Below are 11508 nucleotides of genomic sequence, written 5' to 3'. Positions count from 1 at the left end.
CGACACAACCACGGACAGGGTGAGCCCACGACTCAACATGGTATCAAACGCAGGTGAGGTGCTGGGGACGACAGCGACGGTGGCCTAGTCGCCGGCTGGCGGCGGAGTCCGGCAAGGAGGCGGCGGCGCATCTGGGCGGGTGTGGCTGTGTGTGCGCCCGCGCGCGTGCAGCTGAGCGTCATGGCGGCTGGCAGGGTGCTGTGAGAGGAGCTGCACGGGCGACGGCGGCTGGCTGGTTCCTGCGAGCTGGAGGCAGCGAGCTTGGTAGGAGAGCAATGAAAAAAGGAGTTGTTGCGCGCGCCAAGGGAGAGAAGAAGGGTCCTACTGCTGCTCGCACTTGAGTGCGGCTGGCTGCGGTTGCTGATTGCTGTAGATTGGTGAAGGAAGGAGAGGGGACGAACTACTGCTGTTTGTAGAGGAGAGGAAGGTCGTGCTAGAAGGAAGCCTGTGGAGGCTGCTCGTTGCTGCTTGCTGTGCTGCGCTGATTTGGTGCTGCTGCTGATTGGAAAGGGAAGAGGAGGCAACTAGGACTGCGCTGAATTGCTACTGCTTGCTGTTGGTGGTAAGAGAAGGAGAGAGCCGCTGCTGCGTTGCTGTGGTGTCGTGGCAGGGGAGAGAAGAGAGGATTGTAGCTGCCTGAAGCTGAATTTGTTGTTGGTCTGCTGTCCTGCTGCTGAGGAAGGAGAAGTGGTGCAGTGTTGTGCTGCTGATTAAAAGGGAAGTGGAGGATGCTGTTCTGCTGGAGGAGTGTGGCTGGTGCTTGCTATTGATCTGATTCTGTTGTGTGCTGCGTGGAGCTGCTGCTAGCCAGAGGGAGAAAAGGGGACCGTGACTGAAATGAGAGGGAGAAAGAGGCAGCGACTGGAGGTGGTTGCAGAGGCAGAAATGAGAGGGAGAAAGAGGCAGCGACTGGAGGTGGTTGTAGAAGTAGAGGAGAAATACAGCATGTCTGTGGCAGAAACTGAGAAGACTGAAATGGTGAAGGAATTGGAGAGCCTCAAGAGGAAGGTGGAGGAAATCAGGCTGACGAGAAAACAACCGAGGGGGTGACACGTGAGAAGGATGCTCAGACCGTTGAGGGCTGAGTTGGAGGAGCTTCATGCTTTCATATCACGCATGAAGTTTGGAGGAGGCAGAGTGATGCGGAGCATCCCACGATCATCCCCACGGATGCACCTACACCTCCAACGACATCACTTGGACCAATGACAAGAGCCCGAGCCAAGGCTATCGAAGAATTCACGCCTCTGATGTTTCAGAGTGGTGGGAAAGTTCCTCCAGGAATTAAGGAGCTTAGCGATTATGCAGCCCCGTGACAAATTTGCCCGGTAACTCGCACTTAAGCTCAAGCTCCTTAACAATGCATATTATCTCATGAGCCTGCTCCAATATAGGATGGTTTTCAACCATCTTATAATCGTGGAACTGCTCTATAATATACATCTCGCTCCTGGCATCGGCGGCCCTGAACTTAGATTCGAGCGCCTCCCACAAGTCCTTGGCGACATGCACATGTAAATATGCGTTGACCAATTTATCTCCAATCATGCTAAGAACTGCTCCGAGAAACACAACGGTGGCCTCCTTGAATGCCTTCTCCTGTTCAGGAGCAATCGTTCCCGTGGAAACACCGGTGACCCAGAACACGTTCATAGCCGTGAGCCATAAAGTGGTCTTAGTCTGCCAACGCTTAAAATATGTACCGGTAAACTTATCCGGTTTCAGTGCAGCGGCAAAGCCACTTGCCGAAAAATTCCTACACATAATAGGTTTTTGGATTGCTGAGTAAATAGGCAATTTCTCGATTAAATTAATCCACGAGTAAATCACTAGCATGGCATTGACACAAATAAACGCATACTGATGTTCAGTCAAGCAAGCACATACTACGATAATTGCAGAAAGATCTACGTATAATGCTAGCATGGCTAAAAGAGAAAACAGTAGGAGCGGGATAAACGAGTTATACCTCCAATAGGCCATGCAGAGGCCGCGGCTTTGGTGGCAGCAGCGGCGTCCTCGGCGGCCTTCTAGTTAGCTTCAGCTTTCTCGGCGGCGGCACGTTCGGCGTCGGTGGACATGGTGATGATGAAGACGACGCGGACGTAGAGGAAGTAGACGATCGGAAGCGAGCAGTCGCGTAATCGCTGTCCAAAAACCTATTCGCCCCTCACCCCATACAGGAACCAGAAGGGTGTGGTTTCGGAGACCTGCTCTCCCGTCCACCGTGTACGCGGCGGACGGGATGGAGTCACCAGCGGCAGCAATAGCAAAGGAACGATGGTGGGCGTGCGTGTGGAGCAGATGTGATCTGTTCGTGGCGGCTAGGGTTAGGAGACACCGTGCACTTATATAGGCGCAGCCGCATGGAGAGACGTGGGCTTGACCCATGTCCGAGTCCGTGACAGCCCATGATCCGACGTCTCAGATCATGGCCCAGCTGTCAGAGAACTCTCTGTTAGTGATTGGCAAAAATAAGCGCGTTGGTGTGAGCTCGGCTCGGCTCAATCCCGCAACCCGCGGCGCGTCGTGACGAGGCGTGGCGTGGCGAGGCGGGAGGCGGAGGAGGAGTGCGCGAGGGCCTCATCTCTTCTCAAGCTCCAATAGCATGTAGAAGAGAAACCCTTATAAGGAGGTCCAACTCCTTTTCCACTTCCGGGGTGGGACTAAACTTCCCACTCCAGCTAGTGCCAATAAACCCACATGGGCCCTTAGAGATTTTTCAGAAATTGCTATATGGGCCTAGAGCCCATCTCAAATTTCAGCAATCCCCCACCAGATCTCGAGGGCCCATTGTGTCCTCTGTTCTAATTGCTGCTTCTATATACCAGTGTTTTAGTGAAGACCTGTTAAGGTTGAGCTTCACCTAGAGCAAGTAGCTACACTCCTTCACAACTGAACAATGGACTATGCCTTGAATTGTCAGTTTGGCGTAAAGAAGCTTCACCACATGTCTTACTAGTACTGGGCTGCCGAAGGCTGACCCCTCGGGTGGAGCATATAAGTCACACTCCTGGCCTATTCATGCGCTTACTAGAGATTACCCCAATCTCATAGACCGTGACCAACAGTCGGGCTCACATAGGTGTGTTCCTCCAAAGATCGCTCTGTAGGAAAGCATCTTGCTTACATAAGCTTTGGAACTCATTAAGACAATAGTCATCCTACCATACAGTCTTGAGAGTATTGCATCTCCAATGGAGTGGGTTAGTATAGTTACTCTCCTCAGTTCACCACTGGCTTGTTTTCCCAGGTCCTACTTCACGGGATCTCCGATCACATAGGTTGGGTTACCACCATGGCAACTCATGTGGGTCTCATACCCATCTCCCTCGATGCATTATCTATCACAACACGTGATAGCCCTTTCGTAAAGGGATCTGCCAGATTCTTAGCCGTATGGAGATAGTCCAACACTATCACTCCGGAGTTTCTTAATTTTCTGACAGCTTTTAATCTCATTCTTATGTGTTTGGTGGACTTCATGTTGTCCTTTGAACTCTTCACCTTGGTGATGACAGTCTGACTGTCACAGTTCATAAGGATAGCCGAAACCGGTTTATCAACCAATGGCAAGTCCATCAAAAGATCTCGAAGCCATCTTGCTTCAACACCAGATGTGTCTAATGCCGTTAATTCTGCTTCCATTGCCGATCTCGTTAAGATCGTTTGCTTGCAAGACTTCCAGGAAACAGCACCACTTCCAAGAGTAAACATATACCCAGTTGTGGCCTTCATCTCATCAGCATCAGAGATCCAATTTGCATCACTATACCCTTCAAGTACCGACGGGTCTCCGGTATAGTGAAGTCCATAGTTCATAGTACCTTTCAGATAGTGCATAACTCGTTCAACAGCATGCCAATGTACATCACCCGGTTTGAAAACAAACCGGCTCAGTTTGCTCACAGCAAACGCGATGTCGGGCCTCGTTGTGCTCGCTAGGTACATCAGTGAACCAATGATTTGAGAGCATCTCAACTGATCTATAGCCGTGCCTTTGGACTTTCGAATCAACACGCTAGGATTATATGGTGTTTGAGATGGTGTGCAATCCGAATATCCAAAACGACTCAACACCTTCTCAACATAGTGGGATTGCAGAAGTGTAATCCCACCCTCATTATCTCTCAGTAGCTTGATGTTCAAGATAAGATCAGCCACACCAAGGTCTTTCATCTCAAAGTTCTGAGACAGAAACGACTTGACCTCCTCAATGACTTTGAGGTTGGTTCCGAATATCAGTAAGTCATCAACATACAAGCACAGTATAACTCCTTCGCCCCCACCATGGCGATAGTATACACATTTGTCAGCCTCATTAACAATGAAACCAACAGATGTCAGAGTCGTATTAAACTTATCATGCCATTGCTTAGGTGCTTGCTTCAGGCCATATAAAGATTTCAGCAACCTACACACCTTTCTTTCCTGACCATCTATCACAAAGCCATTTGGCTGTTGCATGTAGATTTCCTCGTTTAGCTCTCCATTCAGAAAAGCCGTCTTAACATCCCTCTGGTGGACGAGAAGACCATGCGAGGCTGCCAACGAGAGTAATACTCGAATGGTGGTCAGCCTAGCCACAGGTGAATAAGTGTCGAAAAAATCTTCCTCTTCTTTCTGGTCATAGCCCTTGGCCACAAGCCTAGCCTTGTACTTTTCAATCGTACCATCGGGCCTAAGCTTCTTTTTGAACACCCACTTATATCCTAATGGTTTGCAACCATAGGGACGCTCAGTGATCTCCCATGTCCCGTTAGCCATGATGGAATCCATCTTGCTACGGACCGCATCCTTTCAGTAGTCAGCTTCTGGAGAGGCATACGCTTCTGAAATAGAAGTGGGAGTATCATCCACGAGGTACACGAAAAAATCATCACCAAAGGTCTTTGCAGTCCTTTGTCTCTTGCCCCTACCAAGGGTTTCCTCGTCATCCTCCTCAGGATTTTCATCATGTGTTTGTTCATAATAATCCATAGGAATGGCAGGCTTAGGAGTCTCCTCAGATTCTTGTCTAGAAGTGCTTTGCATATCTCTCATAGGAAAAATATCCTCAAAGAATGTAGCATCCTTAGACTCCATAATTGTACCGACCTTCTGGTCAGGTACCTCAGATTTCACTACTAGAAATCTATAACCAACGCTGTTCTTAGCGTAGCCCAAATTAACGCAGTCCACAGTCTTGGGTCCAAGCTTACGCTTTTTGGGGATCGGCACATTGACTTTCGCCAAAAAGCCCCAAGTACGCAAGTACGAAAGTGTTTTCCTCTTCGCCCATTTCTCATAGGGAGTGATCTCATTATCCTTTGTCGGAACTTTATTCAGGACATGCCATGCCGTCAATATAGCCTCCCCCCACCATGCCTTGGATAAACCCGATGTATCTAACATGGCGTTAACCAAATCAGTTAGAGTACGATTTTTCCGCTCGGCAACCCCGTTTGACTGGGGTGAATAGGGAGGCATCCTCTCATGAATAATGCCGTGTTCCGCACAAAAAGAATCAAACTCACTCGAGAAGTACTCTCCACCACGATCTGATCGGACTCGTTTAATTTTCTTTTCAAGTTGATTCTCAACTTCTGCCTTATAGATTTTAAAGTAGTGTAGAGCCTCATCTTTAATGTTTAACAGATACACATAGCAATATCTAGTGGAATCATCTATCAATGTCATGAAGTATTTCTTCCACCTTTAGTCAACACACCATTTATCTCACAAAGATCAGAATGTATGAGTTCTAATGGTGCCAAGTGTCTCTCCTCCGCGGCCTTGTGAGGCTTGCGAGGTTGCTTAGCTTGCACACATGAAAGACACTTAGAACCTTTGGCTAAGGTGAAACTCGGGATTCAATCCAACTTGGCTAGCCGCGTCATAACACCGAAACTAATGTGACAAAGATGTGAATGCCAAACTTCAGATTCATTAACATTCGAATGAATATGGTTCACGACTTTATTACAAAAATCTGCAAGGGAAAGGCGGAACATCCCTACGCTCTCATAACCCTTTCCAACAAAGAGTCCATATTTCGTAACAACTAATTTATTAGACTCGAAAACCAACTTAAACCCTTCTCTACATAGAAGGGAGCCACTAACGAGGTTCTTCTTGATGGCGGGGACATGGTGCACGTTCTTCAGCTGCACGATCCTTTCCGAAGTAAACTTTAGATCGACCGTGCCAACACCATGAACAGAAGCACTTGCGCCATTCCCCATCAATACGGACCCGTGGCCTGTGACCTGGTAAGAAGAAAACAATGAAATGTCAGCACACACATGAACACCTGCACCTGTGTCCACCCACCAATCGGTGGACTAAAACACTGAAAAACAGTAAATAAATTACCGTACCCAGGTGCACCATTCTCATTGTTGCCCACAATCATGTTGACAGACTTGGAGTCCCGTCCTGGCTTCTTGTACTTGTTAGGGCACTTGTTGGCCCAGTGTTCAACCGAACCACAAGTAAAGCAACCCTCGTCCTTCTTGTTCTTCTTGAAGGTCTTCTTACCCTTCTTCTTAAAGTCGGTATTGTGTTGGACACTGTTCTTTCCCTTGGGCTTGTGGGAGTTATGGTTCCTCTGGTTAACCATGTTGGCAACAGAAGTTCCTTCGACCCCTTTTCCGTGTGAGTCCTTTGCCCTTGAATTCTGCTCAACACTCGAATGGCCAATGACATCCTCCACAGAGAATTCATGCCTCTGATGTTTCATAGTGGTGGCAAAGTTCCTCCAGGAATTATGGAGCTGAGAAATTATGCAGCCCGCGACAAATTTGCCCGGTAACTCGCACTTAAGAAGCTCAAGCTCCTTAATGCATATTATCTCATGAGCCTGCTCCAATACAGGACGATTTTCAACCATCTTGTAATCGTGGAACTACTCTATAATATACATCTCGCTCCCGGCATCGGCGACCTCGAACTTAGATTCGAGCGCCTCCCACAAGTCCTTGGCGACATGCACATGTAAATATGCGTCGACCAGTTTATCTCCGATCACGCTAAGAACTGCTCCGAGAAACACAACGGTGGCCTCCTTGAACGCCTTCTCCTGTTCAGGAGCAATCGTTCTCGTGAAAACACCAGTGACCCAGAACACGTTCATAGCCGTGAGCCATAAAGTGGTCTTAGTCTGCCAACGCTTAAAATATGTACCGGTAAACTTATCCAGTTTCAGTGCAGCGGCAAAGCCACTTGCCAAAAAATTCCTACACATAATAGGTTTTTGGATTGTTGAGTAAATAGGTAATTTCTCGATTAAATTAATCCACGAGTAAATCACTAGCATGTCATTGACACAAATAAACGCATAGTGATATTCAGTCAAGCAAGCACATACTACGCTAATTGTAGAAAGATCTACGTATAACGCTAGCATGGCTAAAAGAGAAAACAGTAGGAGCGGGATAAACGAGTCATAACCTCCAGTAGGCCATGCAGAGGCCGCGGCTTTGGTTGGAGCAGCGGCGTCCTCGGCAGCCTTCTTGTCGGCTTCAGCTTTCTCGGCGGCGGCACGTTCGGCGTCGGTGGACATGGTGATGATGAAGACAACGCGGACGTAGAGGAAGTAGACGATCGGAAGCGAGCAGTCGCTTAATCGATGCCCAAAAACCTATTCGCCCCTCACCCCATACAGGAACCAGAAGGGCGTGGTTTCGGAGACCTGCTCTCCCGTCGACCGTGTATGCGGCGGACGGGATGGAGTCACCAGCGGCAGCAGCAACAAGGGAACGACGGTGGGCGTGCGCGTGGAGCAGATGTGATCTGTTCGTGGCGCTAGGGTTAGGAGACCGGGAACAAAGGACTATAACTTTGGCATGTGACAAGATGGGAATGATAAATATCTACCACCCATATTGAGGGGGAGTGTTGGACCGGTATGGGCCCAAGCCCATCAAGCTTGTCACTTAGGGCCCAAGCCCATGTGGATGGCCTGACCTAGAAGAGGAGCCCCTCTTCCTCTGTTCTTCTGAGCCGCCACACACACACGACACAACCATGGACAGTGTGAGCCCGTGAATCAACATCACTCGAAGGAAACAATTATATTACTTGAGAAATTGTACTTTATAGCTGAGTTGTACACCTGTATAATTTTTATTACTAGGAGAAAGCCCGTGTAAGAAGAAACACCTGTGTAAGGCGTGGGCATCATCTTCCAGGACTTCTACTTCGACTTCGATATCTTAAGCCACCGCCTTGACTGAGCAGGTTATTCTGAGACTTAAGCGTTTGCTTGCCGCTTCAGGTTCTTCTTTGACGGGTACTGCAGGTTCTGTGGCTGATGCTTCCCGCACTGAGCAACCACCATCTACACAATCAGGTACATCCTCATGGGTTCTAGACTCTGGAGCTTCTTTTCAATGTCTTCTCATTCTTTCAATTTGTCCTCTCTTAGATCGCTTGATTTTCCTGTTCATGTCCTCACCGCTGATGGTACTCCTCTCTCTGTTGCTAGTCGAGGCAATCTTACCACGCCTTCTTATTCCGTTCCTGATGTTGCTCATGTTCCTCGACTCACCATGAATCTATTTTCTGCTGGTCAACTTACTGATTCTGGTTGTCGCGTCATCCTTGACGTTGACCCTTGTTCTGTTCAGGATCGTTGCACGCACACTTTGGTTGGGGCTTGCCCTCGCCGCTGTGACTCTTAGGATCTTTGGGACCTCGACTGGCTTCATGTTCCTTCCGCTGCCACCACTATCGCCAGTCCATCCGCTTCTGTCGCTTCAGCTACTGGCTCCGTCCAGCAATGGCATCATTGGCTTGGTCATCTTTGTGGTTCTCCTTTGTCGTCTTTAGTTCGTCGAGGTCTTCTGGTGTCTGTCTCAGGAGGCGTGTCTTTAGAGTGTCAGTGTTGTCGGCTTGGCAAATAGATCTAGTTACCTTATCCTACTAGTGAGTCAGTGTCCTAGCGTCCTTTTGATTTAGTCCATTCCGATGTATGGGGTCCGGCTCCCTTTGCTTCGAAAGGAGGCCATCTTATTTTCATAGATGATTTCTCTTGTTACACTTGCTTTATTTATGACTTCTCGCAGTGAAGTTCTTTCCATATATAAGCATTTTGTTGCCATGGTTCACACTCAGTTCTCTTCGCTTATTCGTGTGTTTCGTTCTGACTCTGCTGGTGAGTATATTTCCAAGATGTTGTGTGGTGTTCTTGCTAAGCAGGGGTCTCTTCCTTAGTTCTCTTGTCCTGGTGCTCATGCTCAGAATGGTGTGGCTCTGAGAAAGCATCGTCACCTTCTTGAGACGGCTCGTGCGTTGTTGATTACCGCCTCTCTTCCGCTTCATTTTGGGCTGAGGCTGTCTCCACCTCCACCAATCTCATCAACCTTCAGCCATCCGTTTCTTTATAGGATGGTGTTCCTTTCAAGCATCTCTTTGATCGTTCTCCTGATTATTCGATGCTTTGTTTGTTTGCTTGTGTTTGTTATGTTCTCCTTGCTCCTCGTGAACGCCCCAAACTGGCCGCTCAGTCTGTTGAGTGTGTTTTCTTAGGATATAGTGATGAACATAAGGGCTATCATTGTTGGGATCCCATCGGTCGTCGGATTCATGTTTCTTGGGATGTGACTTTTGACGAGTCTCGTCCCTTATACCCGCGTCCATCTTCCTCGACCTTTTTAATGGAGGATATCTTTTTCCTCACTTTTCTCGACACACCTACCACTCCCGTTGAGCCATTGTCTATTCGTCCTGTTGCTCCTGCCTCTTCGACTACTGCAGATCCGACGCCACCATCTCCTATGGTTTCCTCACCTGGCATGTCACCGGACTCTCCACCTTCATCCCCGGTAACTTCCTCCTCTCCATCCTCTGAGTCTACCCCGGCGATTCCTCTTCGTATTCTTCCATCTTTTCCTTAGTATTACACTCGTCGTTCGTGTCCTGTGGATGTGTCTACTGATGGGCCATCTTCCTCCTCTCAGCCTACTTATGGCTTACGTCCTTGTCCACTTCCGCATGTTGACCATCTTGGTTTTCCAAGCGTTGGTACTACTGTTCTTAAGCTGACTTCTTATCGTCAAGCTGCTCTACATCCCGAATGGCAGTTTGCGATGGCGGAGGAGCTTGCTGCTCTTGAGCGCACCAACACATGGGACCTTGTTTCTCCTCCCGGTGTTCGTCCAATCACTTGTAAGTGGGTCTACAAGGTTAAGACTCGCTCCGATGGATCTCTTGAGCGCTACAAAGCTCGTCTTGTGACGCGTGGCTTTCAGCAGGAGCATGGTCGTGATTACTATGAGACTTTTGCTCTGGTCGCCCATATGACCACTATCCGCACACTTCTTGACGTGGCCTTTGTTCGCCACGGGTCTGTGTCTCAGCTTGATGTCAAGAATGCCTTTCTTAACGGTGAGCTGCATGAGGAGGTTTACATTCAGCCTCCACCTGGGTATTCTGTTCCTGATGGCATGATCTACCATATTTGTCGCTCTCTCTATGGCCTTAAGCAAGCCCCTCACGCCTGGTTTGAGTGTTTTGCCTCTGTGGTGACTGTCGCTGGCTTTTCAGCGATTGCTCATGATCCAGCATTGTTTGTCCACCTTTTAGCTCGTGGTCGGACTCTTCTTCTACATGTTGATGACATGATCATCACTTGCGACGACCCTGAGTACATTACATTTGTGAAGGCTCGTCTTAGTGAGCAGTTTCTTATGTCTGATCTTGGCCCTCTTCGGTACTTTCTTGGGATAGAAGTCTCTTCTACTTCTGACGCCTTTTTTATTTCCTAGCAAAAGTATATCCAGGATCTTCTTGCTTGTCCCGCTCTTATTGATGAGCGCATTGTTGAGACTCCCATGGAGCTCAATGTTCACCGTCGTGATACTAATGGTGACCCCTTGTCTGATCCGACGCATTACCATCATCTTGTTTGGAGTCTTGTCTATCTAGCCGTCACTCATCTGGATATCTCTTATCCAATCCATATTTTGAGTCAGTTTGTCTCTGCTCCGACTTCGGTTCACTATAGTCATCTTCTTCGTGTTCTCCGATATCTTCGTGGCACGATCTCTCACCGTTTGTTCTTTCCCCGCTCCGGTTCATTATAGCTTCAGGCCTTTTCGGATGCTATGTGGGCTAGTGATCCTTCGGATCGCCGTTTACTTTCTGCTTACTGTGTTTTCCTTGGTGGTTCTCTCATTGCCTGGAAGACGAAGAAACAGTCCGCAGTTTCCCGTTCGAGTGCAGAGGCTGAGTTGCGAGCTATGACTCTTTTGACAGCAGAGGTGACTTTGTTACGGTGGTTACTTTAGGATTTTGGTGTTTCTGTCACTACACCTACTCTGCTATTGTCTGACAGTACAGGTGCTATTAGCATTGCATGCGACCCTGTGAAGCATGAGCTCACCAAGCATATTGGTGTTGATGCTTTTTTGTGTGCGCTGCTGTGCAGGATCAGGTTATTGCTCTTCAGTGTGTGCCTTCAGAGTTACAGCTGGCAGATTTCTTTACGAAGGCTCAGACTAGCGCACAACATGGCTCTATCTCTCC

This window comes from Triticum aestivum, chromosome 6A (genome assembly GCF_018294505.1).
Source record: "Triticum aestivum cultivar Chinese Spring chromosome 6A, IWGSC CS RefSeq v2.1, whole genome shotgun sequence".
NCBI classification, from domain to species: Eukaryota; Viridiplantae; Streptophyta; class Magnoliopsida; order Poales; family Poaceae; genus Triticum; species Triticum aestivum.
Note: the sequence above shows the minus strand (reverse complement) of the source record.